At 53.5% G+C, this 13,138-nt stretch overlaps 1 protein-coding gene across 10 annotated transcripts in view; it reads left to right on the top strand.

Moving 5' to 3' along the window:
- Positions 1-13,138, top strand: part of CAMTA1 (calmodulin binding transcription activator 1) — a 687,465-nt gene that overhangs the window by 343,070 nt on the left and 331,257 nt on the right. The window lies entirely within an intron of this gene.

The raw sequence follows: 13,138 nt of genomic DNA, 5'->3' as shown, positions 1-13,138 counted from the left end.
CCCGAACCTTAGGAGCATCTTTGGAGGCCCTCTTCCAAGTGCCCCTGCCAAAAGAGGTGAGGCAGGTGGCTCCCAGGGAGAGGGCCTTTTCGATGGTGGCACCCCACTTATGGAACAGCTTCCCCAGTGAGGTTCGCCAGGCTTCATCACTTTGTTCTTTTAGACACCAGGTGAAGACCTTTTTCCTCACCCAGGCCTTTTAAATTCGGGTTTTCAGATGTGATCTGATTTTTAACTAATTTTAAAATGAGTTTTTAAGCTGCTTTGTTGGGGTTTTTGTTTTGTTTTGTTGTTGTTGTTGTTTTTTTGGTATTTTCTTTCTTTCTGTCTGTTTTAATCCTCACTATTGTGAGCTGCCCAGAGAACAATTTGTTATGGGGCAGCTAACAAATAAAGTTGTTGTTGTTAACAACTTTATTTATTTGCCATTCCAGTGTTCTCTCTGCCGCTCACATAACAATGCACTGTTTGACATATTAGTGTTCATTTTTGCTGGTCAAGGAGTGAACTAGATTGACGGACTGATTGACAGGTAAATTGACCCAGTTTAAAAGGAGAAGTGCCTCTATTTTCTGAAAACAGTAATTATGAATATACCTAGTGTTAGAAGTGGAGTTGCAGACAGGTGCACTTTTAAGGTAACTAAGAATGTCTTAGTTGCTGGGCTTGTGTTGTCCTGGTTCAGAAAACTGGGGGGGAGAGAAATAATGCTTGAAAGCAGAAAGCATCACTCCTGCACTTCGCAAGCGGATGGCTTTATGACCTGGACCTAGAAAGAGCAGGGGCACCTCAGCATTGTCCTGCAGAAACAGTGGGGACTTGTGTGGCTCCCCCCCACCCCCTTTCTTAGAGAAAAATGCTCAGGAAATAAACACCACTAAACTGTAATTATATACGTTACGGTATCAAGTTGCACTTCCTAATATCGCTGATGAGCTTAACGCGACTGCGTCATTAGACAGAGGAAGGCTGCCATCCTGTGTACGCTTCCCTGGGAGTAAACCCCACGGAACTCAGTGGGACTTGATCCTGTGCAAGCGCGTCTAGGATTAGAGCTGTGCGTGTCATAGTAACAGGAGTCAGGGGAAATTCACTGGCTTTTCTGGTTAGGTTTCTATGTGTCTGCATCCTAGTAAATATTTGATATATTCTTGAAAATGCTGTCATAACTCAAATGTGTTGTTCTAATCATAATCAGCATGAATGGGCTGCAACCAAGATAGCAAAATAATCTAAAAAGGTCAGATCCTGAATGATACCCAGCACTCAGGTCAATGCTGAGTACGCTGCTGGTCCCAGAGGAAACCCACGGCCATATTTCCTTGCCTTGGTGAAGCGCGGTGCCCCTCAAACTGATACTCCACGGCCAGAGAGATCGAATTCAGCCTGTGTGGGCAAAAACTCCCCCCTCTTCCAAGACACATGGAATTCATAGGAACCTAGGAAGCTGCCCGACTGAGTCAGACCCACGGTCCATCTAGCTCAGTGTTGCCTACACAGGCTGGCAGCAGCTTCTCCAAGGTTGCAGGCAGGAGCCTCTCCCAGCCCTTTCTTGGAGATGCTGCTGCCGGGGGGACGGGGGGACACTTGGAGCCTCAGATGCCCCTCCCAGAGCGGCCCCATCCCCCAAGGGGAAGATCTTGCAGTGCTCACACAGGTAGTCTCCCATTTGAATGCAAACCAGGGCAGGCCATACTTAGCAAACGGGACGGTTCATGCTTGCTACCACCAGACCAGCTCTCCCCCTGTCACAAGAGCATAGTCTGACAGCTGCAACCCCATCAAGGCTTGGGGAGGAAGTTCTCCCCCTGGCAGCAACTTTACACGTGACGCCAGATTTGTCTCCTGGGCCCTGGGGATCCAGCCGGTGGGCGACTTGTGCCCCTGAGGCCCACAGGTCAGAGCCGCGGCCGTCCCCTTTCCCCGTGTCCGGCGGGGACACGTGGCAGATCTCCCGGAATGGCCGAGAGCACGGCTCCCAGAGAAAGAAGACATCTGTGTCCACGCGCCTCCCTGGGTCCCAGACGAGCCCCGGCAGGAGAGAGGGAGGAGGGAGGTCCGCACACCCGTCCCGTTGCAGGCGCGTCTTCCCAGCTCAGGATAGGGGCCCCAGCAGCCAGCCGCCTGGCCGGGTCCTGCACAGGAGCGATGCGATGCTTGAGGCCTGAGCCTGCCTGCCTTCCCCTGAAACTCCCCTTGATGGCTGCAGGACGGCTGGAGCAGCAGAGCCAGCTCCCTTGCAAAGCGGCCGTTGCTCACCTTTTACTACCTTGGAATCTGGGATCTAAGAGATTTACAGCAGCGTAAATTTGCTGCAACAAAATATTTTTGAAAACTGCTTTAAAAAAACAAACCTCTCAAGAGGAAATATTTCGTCAAAGGGCTTTCGGTTTTTCACGCTCTCCCCCCCCCCCCCCCGCCCAGCCGAGCCTTCACACTTCTAATCCAGCATTTCTCAGACAGGGGGAAGTGGGCAGGCTGCAGCCCCACTGAGGAGGGAAGGGGGCAGGGGTCTCTGGAGGTCTCCTTGCTTATGGGTCTAAAGCTAATGAAGGGGGTGTGTGTGCCCTGGCCCCATTTCTGGCTGCCAGCCCTGAGTGACGCCTTGGCTAGGTTCCCTTTGTTCCATCCAGGTTGGGTTGCTGTCCAGCAAGGCAAGTTCAGATCGAGGGACAGGCCCCGAGTTCTCTGAAGCTGCGCTTTTGTGCTTTCCCTCCCTGTCTAGCTGTTTTTCCGTGGCAGCTGCAGACACCCTGATGATGGGAGTTGTAGTTGCACCACAGCAGCTGCTGAGCCTCTGGTTGACCTCCGGGCCCTGAGCTGGCGAATCTCCATCTGAATGACACCCAAGTAGTGTCTCTTGCTTAGGTGTTAATAATGGGTGGAGAGGCCTGTAGAGGGTGTGTCTGTTGGGCAGCTGATCAGCCAGGGTGTCTGAGGAGAGCCGGTCTGGTGGCAGCAAGCAGGACTGGTCCCCTTAGCTAAGCAGGACCCACCCTGGTTGCATATGAATGGGAGACTAGAAGTGTGAGCACTGGAAGAGATTCCCCTTCAGGGGATGGAGCCGCTCTGGGAAGAGCAGAAGGTTCCCAGTTCCCTCCCTGGCAGCATCTCCAAGATCGGGCTGGGAGAGAGACTCCTGCCTGCAGCCTTGGAGAAGCCGCTGCTGCTAGTCTGTGAAGACAAGACTGAGCTAGATGGACCCAGGGTCTGACGGCAGCCTCCTATGTTCCTATGACCCCCAAAGTTTGACAAGAGCCACGACAAAAGTCCTCTCTGCTGCAGCTGCTCACCAAATCGGACTCTCTGAATCCCTGACCTGCCGGAGCTCAAACGGAGAGCTGCGTTTCTGCCTGCAGGTCCCCCCCGTGTGATGACGTCTGCCTCGTGCCCTTAACCGGTTTATCTCCTCGTTTCCTGCTTCGAGGCAGCTCAAAAGCGCAGGGCCAGATCCAGGTGACGCTAGTGATGACTAAGCCCCAGTGACTCATTTGAGGAGGTGTGACTCATTTTAAGGTCCCCTCTTTTCAGTGGGGCTTAGTCACGACTAGCTGTGCCGGATCCTGCCCACTGCCTACAGCTCAGTCAGCGCAGGAGGTCAGCAGAGCCACCGTTGTGATCTGGCCGGCGGACTTGGGGTCCTCCTAAAGGCAGAGCAGGTGCCAGGCCAGCCTCTGTGGCATCGCATTGGGGCCAAACAGTGGGACCGTCACACGTTCAGGAGTGCAGACAGCCCCCGTGACAGCCACACCCCAATGGCCCCCCCCCACCCCCACCACACACACTTAGATAGATGCAATCATTGGGGGGGGGGAGTTTCCGTTCCAAGGAGTCAAGGGTGGCTTCCTCATCCCCCACAGAGCTTGAACCTCGTGTGGCTGTCCACCTGAGAGAGCAGTCTGGAGTGTGGACCACAAAGGGTGGCGGATTCTCCTCGTAAGAGAAGCTTGGAGGAGGAGGAGGAGGAGGAGGGAGCAATCCTCTGGGACGCATCCAACTCCTGGCCTAGTCAGAGCTGCCCATGACTTCCACTGAGGAAGCAAAGGAGAGCTGGAGGGGCTGGGGCTGCAGCACTGCGCCCTGGGGGTGTCTCCTGTCCGCCTCCCCCTTTGCACGCAGAGGGTCTGGTGCCCAGTCCTGAGCATCTCCAGGCAGGACTGGGAAGCCCTGGGAAGTCGCTGCCCACCCAGACAGAGCAGGCCCCAGAGGAGGCTGCTGAGCCCAGCCTGCCGGGAGCGGCTGCCTCGCTGGGCAGGGGCCTGGACCCGCTTCTCCCCAGGCCCAGGCTGGAGCACTGCCGCCCGGCGGGGACCTGCGTGTCCCTCCAGCTGAGCCAAGAGGCATGCTTCCAAGTGGCCAGGAGAAGAGCCAGCCCAGGCCAGTCCCAGCACAGCGTCGTCCTCCAGGGGCTGTGGCTGGTGGCTCGGTCGGTCCCTGCGTGCCTCCATTCACCTTATTTATATACCACCTGGCATCTACAACTCTAGGCGGCATATACAGTCCAAATGACAATATAAAAATAAAAGCAAACAATTAAAACACGGAATACAAACAATTAAAAGCAACTCACAGAGTGAAACAATTAAAACAAGTTCACAGGATAAAAACAGCTAAACAGTTTGAAATGATTCTTAATTAAAAGCCTGAGAAAACAGGTGTGTCTTGAGGGTCTTTTAAAAAGCAAGCAGAGATGGAGAAGCTCTTATTGTGACAGGGAGCACATCCCAGCGCCCTGGGGCAGCCACCGAGAAGGCCCGGCCCCGAGTCGCCACCAGGTGAGCCAGCGGCAACTGTAACCGCACCTCCCCAGATGATCTTAATAGGTGGCAGAGATCATGACAAAGGAGGCGCTCTCCTAAGTATCCTGGACCCAAGCCATTGAGGGCTTTATAGGTCATGACCAGCATGTTGTATTTCACTTGGAAACATATTGGCAACCAGTGCAATTCTTCCAGAATCAGTGTTATATGGTCCCTTCAGGTCGTCCCAGAGACCAGCCTGGCTGCCGCGTTCTGCACCAGTTGCCGTTTCCAAACTATGTACAAAGGCAGCCCCATGTAGAGTGCATTACAGTAGTCAAGCATGGAGGTCACCAGCCTATGTGCTGCTGTTTCAAGGAAGCCTCCTGCTGTAGGCTTCCAGTGGCACCTGATGGGCCACTGTGTGAAACAGGATGCAGGACTAGATGGGCCTCCTTGGGCCCGATCCAGCAGCAAGGCTGTTCTTACGTTCTTATGTCATTGACCTCCAGAAATGGGCACAGCTGACGTATCAGCCGAAGCTGATATGAAGCGCTCCTGGCCACTGCTTCAACCTGAGAAACCAGAGAGCGTTTGGGATCCAGGAGCACTCCCAAGCTACGTACCTGACCTTTCAGGGGGAGTGTAAACCCTCCAGAACAGGCAGGTCTAAACCATCTCTCAGGTCTAGACTAGGGATGTGCACGGAACTGCAGAAGAGAGGCTCGAAGGCAGCGGGGGTCTCCCTTTAAGAGGAGACTGACCCCCTCCCGCCACTCCCCCCCCCCGGCGTCTGTGTTTCTTTCATGCCCCATCGGGGAGGCAGCGTGCTTCCCTGCTGCCCCGTGGCCCTCGTCTTCCAGGTATGACTGAAAATCGCCAACGTGCCTTCACGCATTGGGGATGGGGGGGGGGGTTAGGTGAGCCTAAACATGGGCCCAAAAAAGCAGAAATGAAGGGAATGAAGTACAGTGCCTAGCTCTCCAGGCCTCCAGCTCTCCAGAAGGGCCCCCAAAACACACAATCCTCCCAAATTTGAATCCCCCCCCCCAAAAAAAAATTATTGGAAATTATTTTTCAGAGCCACACAATGGTGGCCAGAAATGACATCAAATGTTGCCTATTTTTAAAACCGCAGGTAATGAAGCCTGGTGTATATTGCCCCACCACGGACACACGAAACCGCGGTGGGCGGGCCACCTGTACGCAGTGGGGGGGCCCACCAGAAATGTTTGTGGCTACTAGTGGCACTTGTGACTCAAACACCATTGCAGTGAGGGGTCTCCTTTCTCCTCCCCATGGCACAGCTTGCTGCACTGCAGGGGCCCAGCCCAGGAAGAGAAGAAGCAGCCCCTGGGACCTCTTTGCTCCTGGGCAGCCTCTCAACCCCCTGAGAAGAGGGGCCCGGAGAGCCCACTCCCACTTGGTAGAGGAGGAAATACCCCTCCTGCTCCAAGGCCGTTTGCAAGCTGGGAACAGAGGAACACAGGAAGCGGCCTTCTACTGAGTCGGACCCTTGGTCCATCTAGCTCAGTATTGTCTACCCAGACTGGCAGCGGCTTCTCCAAGGCTGCAGGTGGGAATCTCTCCCAGCCCTCTCTTGGAGATGCTAGTGCCAGGGAGGAACCTTCCACATGCAAGCAGGCAGATGCTCTTCCCAGAGTGGATTCCCCATCCGCAACAGGGGAATATCTTACAGTGCTCACACCGGTAGTCTCCCGTGCAAATGCAAACCCGAGTTAGCAGAGGGGACCATGCAGGCTTGCTTCCACAAGACCAGCTCTCCTCCCCCATGTCTGCTGAACCCTGGAGCGAAGTTGTTGGAGGTGGAGGCAGCCCCCATGACTGGGTGGAGTCCCCTCCCGTCTTCCCTCCGGCATGGGTTTGGCCGGCCAGGCACGGAAGGCTGCTCCTGGTAGGGGCTGGGGGGCCATTTCGATGCAGCTGCTCAGCAGGGCTGCCGGAACCTGACAACGACACACGCGTGGCTGCAATTTCGCCAGGAGAATGGCGTTGTGAAATGGAGCACTTAACTTCTCCTGACCTCCCCCGACCTCCTGCAGTCCCGCAGGATTCCCTGGCCAGGGGTTCTGCTTCCAGAGCTCCCTTCGCTGCCTTCCTGACTTGCTCCTTTGGTCCTGGTTGCTTCCTGCCACAAATATGTAGCGTTTCCCCATAAAAATGGAGGAATGCGGTGTTGCTAAGGACTGCAAGGTTTTACAGTACCATAAACCTGTTCGTGAGGATTATGACTTCTCTCTGACCCAAGTGCATATCTCAGCAGTGTGCCAGAGTCGGTCTTTATGGGGGCGCTTTTTGCCGTCATTTTTGCATGCCTGTTGTCATAAACAAGGAAGGTACCTTAAAACAAGCCCGCCTCCTAAAAGACAGTGTGTATAAAAAAGGAAAGGTGTTCATGAAATCTGGGCCGCGGTGCTAACGTGGGCCTTGGTGATGTCCCCGTGTTGAGAGCCGCCTTCCAGACCGCCGGGCGCTTGGCCCCGTCGTCTGCTCTGCCCCCTTGAGGCGGGGCAGGGTCTGCAGCTGGCCGTGCCTTGGAGGGGAGTTCTTTTCAGCACCAGTCGCTCTTCCCCACCTCCCTGCGGTGACCCTGCCCACGAGGCCTTTCCAGGCTTGAGGGCGCATGAGCTGCCATGGCAGAACCCCAAAGAGAGACAGCTGGAGAGCTTCATGTGCCAAACAGGGTGCTCAGGGGAGCGCTCCAGGGCCTGGAGCACCAGCAGTTGGAGCCCTCTGTGGCACCTGAGGGGGTGGCTGGTTCCTGGTGAGAGTTGAGAGGCTGGGCGTGGGTGGGAAGGTGAGATCCAGGACTAACGGGTGGGATGGCTTTGAGAAGGACACAGGGATCTGTGGAGATAGAGCCTGGTGTCAAGGGAATAGGCCAAGAGAACCTACACTTTGTGGAGTTCAGCAAGGGGAGATGGAAACTGGATGGTTTCTGCAGAGGTTTTTGCCTTTCTCTGCTGCTGCTGGTGTTGGTTTTGTGTGTGTTTCTAAACAGCAGTGTTTCCTTCCCGCTCCCTGACCCGTTCCGTTTGTGAGCACCCTGAGCCTTCAGGGCAGAGCCGGCTAAAAACCCAACTCCTGCGGGCGCCCCTGCCCTGCTTTCCTGCCGACTTTGCTCCATCCGTTCCAGGGGCCCGTGGCCTCCAGAGCAAGCCGTGCCCAGGGCAAAAGCAACGCTGCTCTCCGTCGCCGCGTAAGCAAGAGTGCCTCTCTCCCTGATTGGTACCTGCTACCCACAGCTGAGGAACTAATTACTGTTTTTGCAAGCTTCCTCTGTGCTGCAAAATTGCTAACTGATTAGGAAAATTGGTACGTCTTCCCGTAACCCGGGTGGTGGGGCGTGTTCCCCCCCGACAGCCCTTTCTAGAGAGCTTGAGGAGGTGGTGGGGCTGGTCTGGCCTTCTGCTGGTGATTTGCCCGGCTAGAACAGCTGGGGGGGGGGCTGTGAGGGCAAGCCCACTCCTGAGCCGCTGGTTCAGTGCCTGCTGGCCTGGGGAGGGAAAAGGCCTGGAGGGGCAGGGATCCCTCCAGGAATCCCTCCCTGTTTTCTCTGTGGACTGGTGGCAACTCCCAGGGCTGAGGCATCGTTTCTCCAAAGGGTGAGAAGGGTCCTGGTGAAGCCATCAGTCACTACATTCTGCCCAGCATCCTTTCCACATAGGAATGTTGTCTGCAGATGTTTGTATTTATTTATTAATTTCTGCTGTGGTGATGTCTTACTGCTTTTTCTTTTATAAAAAATCATATTTTTACTATGTCTATTGACATTTGGTTGTGAGCTGCCTCGGCAGAAGAGAGAGTTGGGGTATAAATCATGTAATAAATAAAAATGGAGCTATCTTATCCTTTTGAACAGCAGCTTACATATATTCAAACAGGTCCTTTTTAAAAAAAAAAAAAAAAGGCCACACTGAGATGTTCAAAGTCCTCCTCTCCTGCTTCTCTGTGCTGGACTTGGAGACGTCTGTAATCCGGCTTGAAACCATCAGCTCGCTTCTCCCGTTCTCTGTGTGGCTGCAAAGCACAGTTGCCTGTGTCTTTTGTCCAGCCTTAATAGAAATCTGTGGTTTGGTTGCCAACTTGCCATTTTCCCAGATCCAAATGGAGAGAAGAGGCCTGGTAGAAAGCAGAGGAGCAGTTATGATCAAAAAGACGAGGCCTCTTTGGTACGAGGTGGGCTTGTGGACTCCCTGGAACAAGGGAACCTGCAACGCGGTGGGTGGGGTGGGGGGCTTCCTCTTTTATGTCTGGAGGAACAAAGGGGAACCTTTTCCACCCCAGATCACAAGAAGGGATTCAGAACAGAAGGAGAGTAACCCTTCGCTAAGCTTTTGACTCCATCAAATGGAAGGACATCAGATCTTGCATCTGCGAGAGAACAGCTCCGGGAAGTATGTGAACTTGTTAAACTGGATAAGCTTGTGATGCAGCTCAAACGTGGGAAAGGAGAGGCAGATACCATTGGATCTGCCACGTTGAGGGCAACAGGTTTTAGTTTCGGATAACCTGCAATAATATAGAGGCGCCCCAAGTCACAGGAACATAGGAAGCTGCCTTTTACCGAGTCAGAGCACTGGTCCATCGAACTCAGTCTCATCTACACTGACTAGCCGCAGCATCTCTCCAAGGGGGTGTAACTAGGACTTTTTGCATGCAAGCAAGCAGGTTCTCTTCCACAGAGCTACGGCCCCATCCCCTGAGGGGGATATCTCACAGGGCTCCCACAGGTAGTCTCCCATCCAAATGCAAGCCAGGGTGGACCCTGCTTAGCAAAGAGGACAATCCATGCGTGCGACCAGCTCTCCTCCCCAACTCAATAACCATCACACATACATTGATCATTGTATAATTCATGTTATAATTCCTGCATGTGTTATATTTGTTTTCAAAGAATCCAGTTTTACATGAGGACGGGTTCCTCACACGTCTGCGTACTCTTCCATTGCAGCTGCTATGACTTAGTGGGCCAAGATTTTTTTTAAAAAACCCATCCCCTGGATACTGGTCACCAAAAGAGTCTCCCAATGAAACATGTTGATGGAAAATAACTACTTTTGTTGAAGGCAAGTCAGCACTACAGTGAGTGACACAGACTTAAGGTGGTGTTAAATCTTAGTTTGCAGGAGGTGAAAGAGACCCAGGCAGTTCTCTTTCTGGTCTTAGGAGAGGAGAGCTGGTCTTGGGGTAGCAAGCATGGCTTGTCCTCTTTGCTAAGCAGGGTTCACTCTGGTCTGCATTTGAATGGGAAACTGCCTGTGTCAGCACTGTAAGATATTCCCCTTCAGCGATCGGGCCATAGCTCGGTGTAAGAGCATTTGCTTGCTTGCATGTAGAAGGGCCCAGGTACACTCCTTGAAAGCATCTCCCGATCAGGCTGGGAGCATTTCCTGCCTGACCCCTTGCAGAATTACTGCCAGTCCGTGTAGACAATACTGAGCTAGATGGACCAAGGGTCTGACTCGGCAGAAGGCAGCCTCCTGCTTTGCACACAGAAGATCCCAGGTTCTCTCCCTGGCAGCATCTCCAAGAGAGGGCTGAGAGAGACTCCTGCCTGCAAGCTTGGAGAAGCCGCTGCCTTTGGCCATTGGGACTGGGGATTATGGGAGTTGAAGTCCAACAACATCTGGGGACCCAAGGTTTGGAACGTGGGCGTTAAATGAGTTTCAGTGGCACCCCTTGTGCAAATGTCCCAGGAATCCCTTCCTCCCCTGGGGACTTGTTTTTCCAGTAAATCACAGCACCCCTGCCCCATCCATGTCCAGCTGCATGGACAGAGCTTTCTTTTAAACGCTGGTTTTCCTTTCCACCACCACCCCCCCACCACCCCACTCATCCCTCTTGGTTCAGGTTCCCTCTCTGTACAGTGAAGTGTGAGGGCCTGTATCATTATCGAGATGATGTTGAAGTTGTTGGCTGTCAAGGAAATGTGTGTCATGATTCCCTCACTGCTTATTTTTGTCCCTTGGGGGGTAAAAGCATAATAGGGAGAGAAATCTCATCAGCCATCCAAACATCCTACAGTCTAATTGTTCATGTTTCCCAACAAACACTGTTTGGAACTGCCGCTAATTTTTGTTTAAATAATTTCCTTCAGCTTTACTCTTTTCGTTTTTCTTTGGAATTAGGAAAACAACTCCGAGTGGTGCTTAATGACCGTGGGGCATAGGAGTTTGGTACCAATATCTGTACATTTCTAGCATTAAAAGTGAGTTGTAAAAACAAGAATTCATACCCTGGTGAACGCACCTCTCCCGTTATTTTAGCACTCTACATAACTCGTAGAGTAAATATTAATTCCATTATGCCATAAACCAGGCATCCCCAAACTGCGGCCCTCCAGGTGTTGCTGAACTACAATTCCCATCATCCCAGCCACAATACATTGTAGCTGGGGGTGATGGGAATTGTAGTTCAGCAACATCTGGAGGGCCGCAGTCTTGGGATGCCTGCCATAAACCTTTAGTTATCCAGACAGCAAAGCATAAAGTGCCCCTCTTTGAATGTAGCTGCTAAACTGTGCTTTGGATCCGTGCTGCAGCTCCAGGGCTGGCTGGGGGGATATGTCGGGGGCAGAGGGACCCCTGCCGGATCCATCTCTGGCGGGATCTCCCCCCTCTCGCCTCTATGGCACCAGTCGGGGAACTGGAGGCCACCACACGGAAATTCCTCCCCTGTCTGTTTTGCACGTGAAACGTTTGACATTCCTAATTACCTTGATGGCTCATTAAAAAGTATCTGATAATTGCTTGGCCCAGTGGCACTGTGAGGCCCTGAAGTGACTGTGGGAAGCTGCCTTCGGCGGAGTCCGCTCCTGGGCCCGCCTAGCCCTGTGCAGGATTCGTCCACTGGCCGCCAGTTCCTCCGGTGTGACTGGGAGAGGAGTCGGGGCAGGGAAGCACTTCTGTCCACAGAGCCGCTGCTCTAACATCTCTTGGTGTTCTTGAGGTGCCCACATAGGAGGGGCTCAAGGGGGGGGGTCTCCGTGGCCTAAGGCTCAGACATGGCTCAGAGAGCCGCCTGGGGCTGTCAGTGGCCAGGCCACCTTCGGCTGCGGAAGACGGAAAGGGACGGCAGCAGAGGCTAGGCAGTCTGGATCTGACAGGCCTAGGAGACATCAGAACCCCTTGAAGTGGCACAGCGGGGAAATGCTTGACTAACAAGCAGAAGGTGGCTGGTATGAATCCCTGCTGGTGCGATATTGGGCAGCCATGATCGAGGAAGATGCTGAAAGGCATCATCTCATACTGCACGGGAGGAGGCCTTGGTCAACCCTTCCTGTATTCTCCCAAAGACAGCCACAGGGCTCTGTAGGCTCCAGGAGTCGACACTGACTCGACGGCACAACTTTACCTTTACTTTACCTTTAGGAGAAATCAGGCTCTAGAGGCCAGCCTCTGACTTGTGGTTGGTCAAGAGAGCAGAACTGCCTGCCTGCCTCACACTCACACCAGCGCCTGATCTTGGGGGGCCCGGGTTCAAGAACAGACCCCGCAGGTGTAGCTTTGATGTTGCTGCTTCTGCCTTATGTTGTTGTTGTTTATGGGAGCCAGCGTGGTGTAGTGGTTAGAGTGCTGGACTAGGACCGGGGAGACCCAAGTTCAAATCCCCCTTCAGCCATGAGACTTGCTGGGTGACTCTGGGCCAGTCACTTCTCTCTCAGCCTAACCTACTTCACAGGGTTGTTGTCAGGAGAAGCCTAACTATGTACATTGCTCAGGGCTTCTGGGAGGAAAAGCGGGATAGAAATGTTAAAAATAAATAAAGAAAGAAAGAAATAAAATCCAGGGGTGTAGACTTCTCAGTTTCCTGGGGAGGGGGTCATGGGACATGGTGGGAGAGGTCTTATGGTAGCCGGCATGAATTCCCCCCTTTGCTAAGCAGGGTGCACCCTGGTTTGCATTTGAATGGGGAACTACATGTGAGCACTGCAAGAGATTCCCCTGAGGGGATAATGCATGCAGAGAGCACCTCTAGCTCTTCTCCTTGTGCTACTGCTTCCAGTCATAGAGCGGAAGGGCCGGAGAGGCAGCCGCCGTGCCTCCTAAGGACTTGCTGAGCTTCTGCAAAAACAACACAGGGCTGACTGGGTTGTTCAGCTGAATGATGGACCTGAGCAGGAGAGCTTGCTGGCTGCCAGAGGCGGGGGCATTGCCTCCCCCAGGAAATCCGGAGGAGGGCTTGAGCCCCGCCACCCTCACCAAGTTTATGCCCCTACGTGGATCATGACGTTTTCTGACCGGGCCCGCTGTATTGAATGAGGAGATCTGTGTGGAATCCCCCTGGTCTGAATGTCTCCCTGGATTTTAGCTTTCTGAATAACCGGGTGCTGGTTTTGAAGTGGAACCAATGCCTTCCGAGAATTCTCCACGGTT

The sequence above is a fragment of the Hemicordylus capensis genome, chromosome 16, assembly GCF_027244095.1.
Source record: "Hemicordylus capensis ecotype Gifberg chromosome 16, rHemCap1.1.pri, whole genome shotgun sequence".
Taxonomy (NCBI): domain Eukaryota; kingdom Metazoa; phylum Chordata; class Lepidosauria; order Squamata; family Cordylidae; genus Hemicordylus; species Hemicordylus capensis.
The sequence above is the reverse complement of the archived record's forward strand: the minus strand, read 5'-3'. Positions and strand labels throughout refer to the sequence as shown.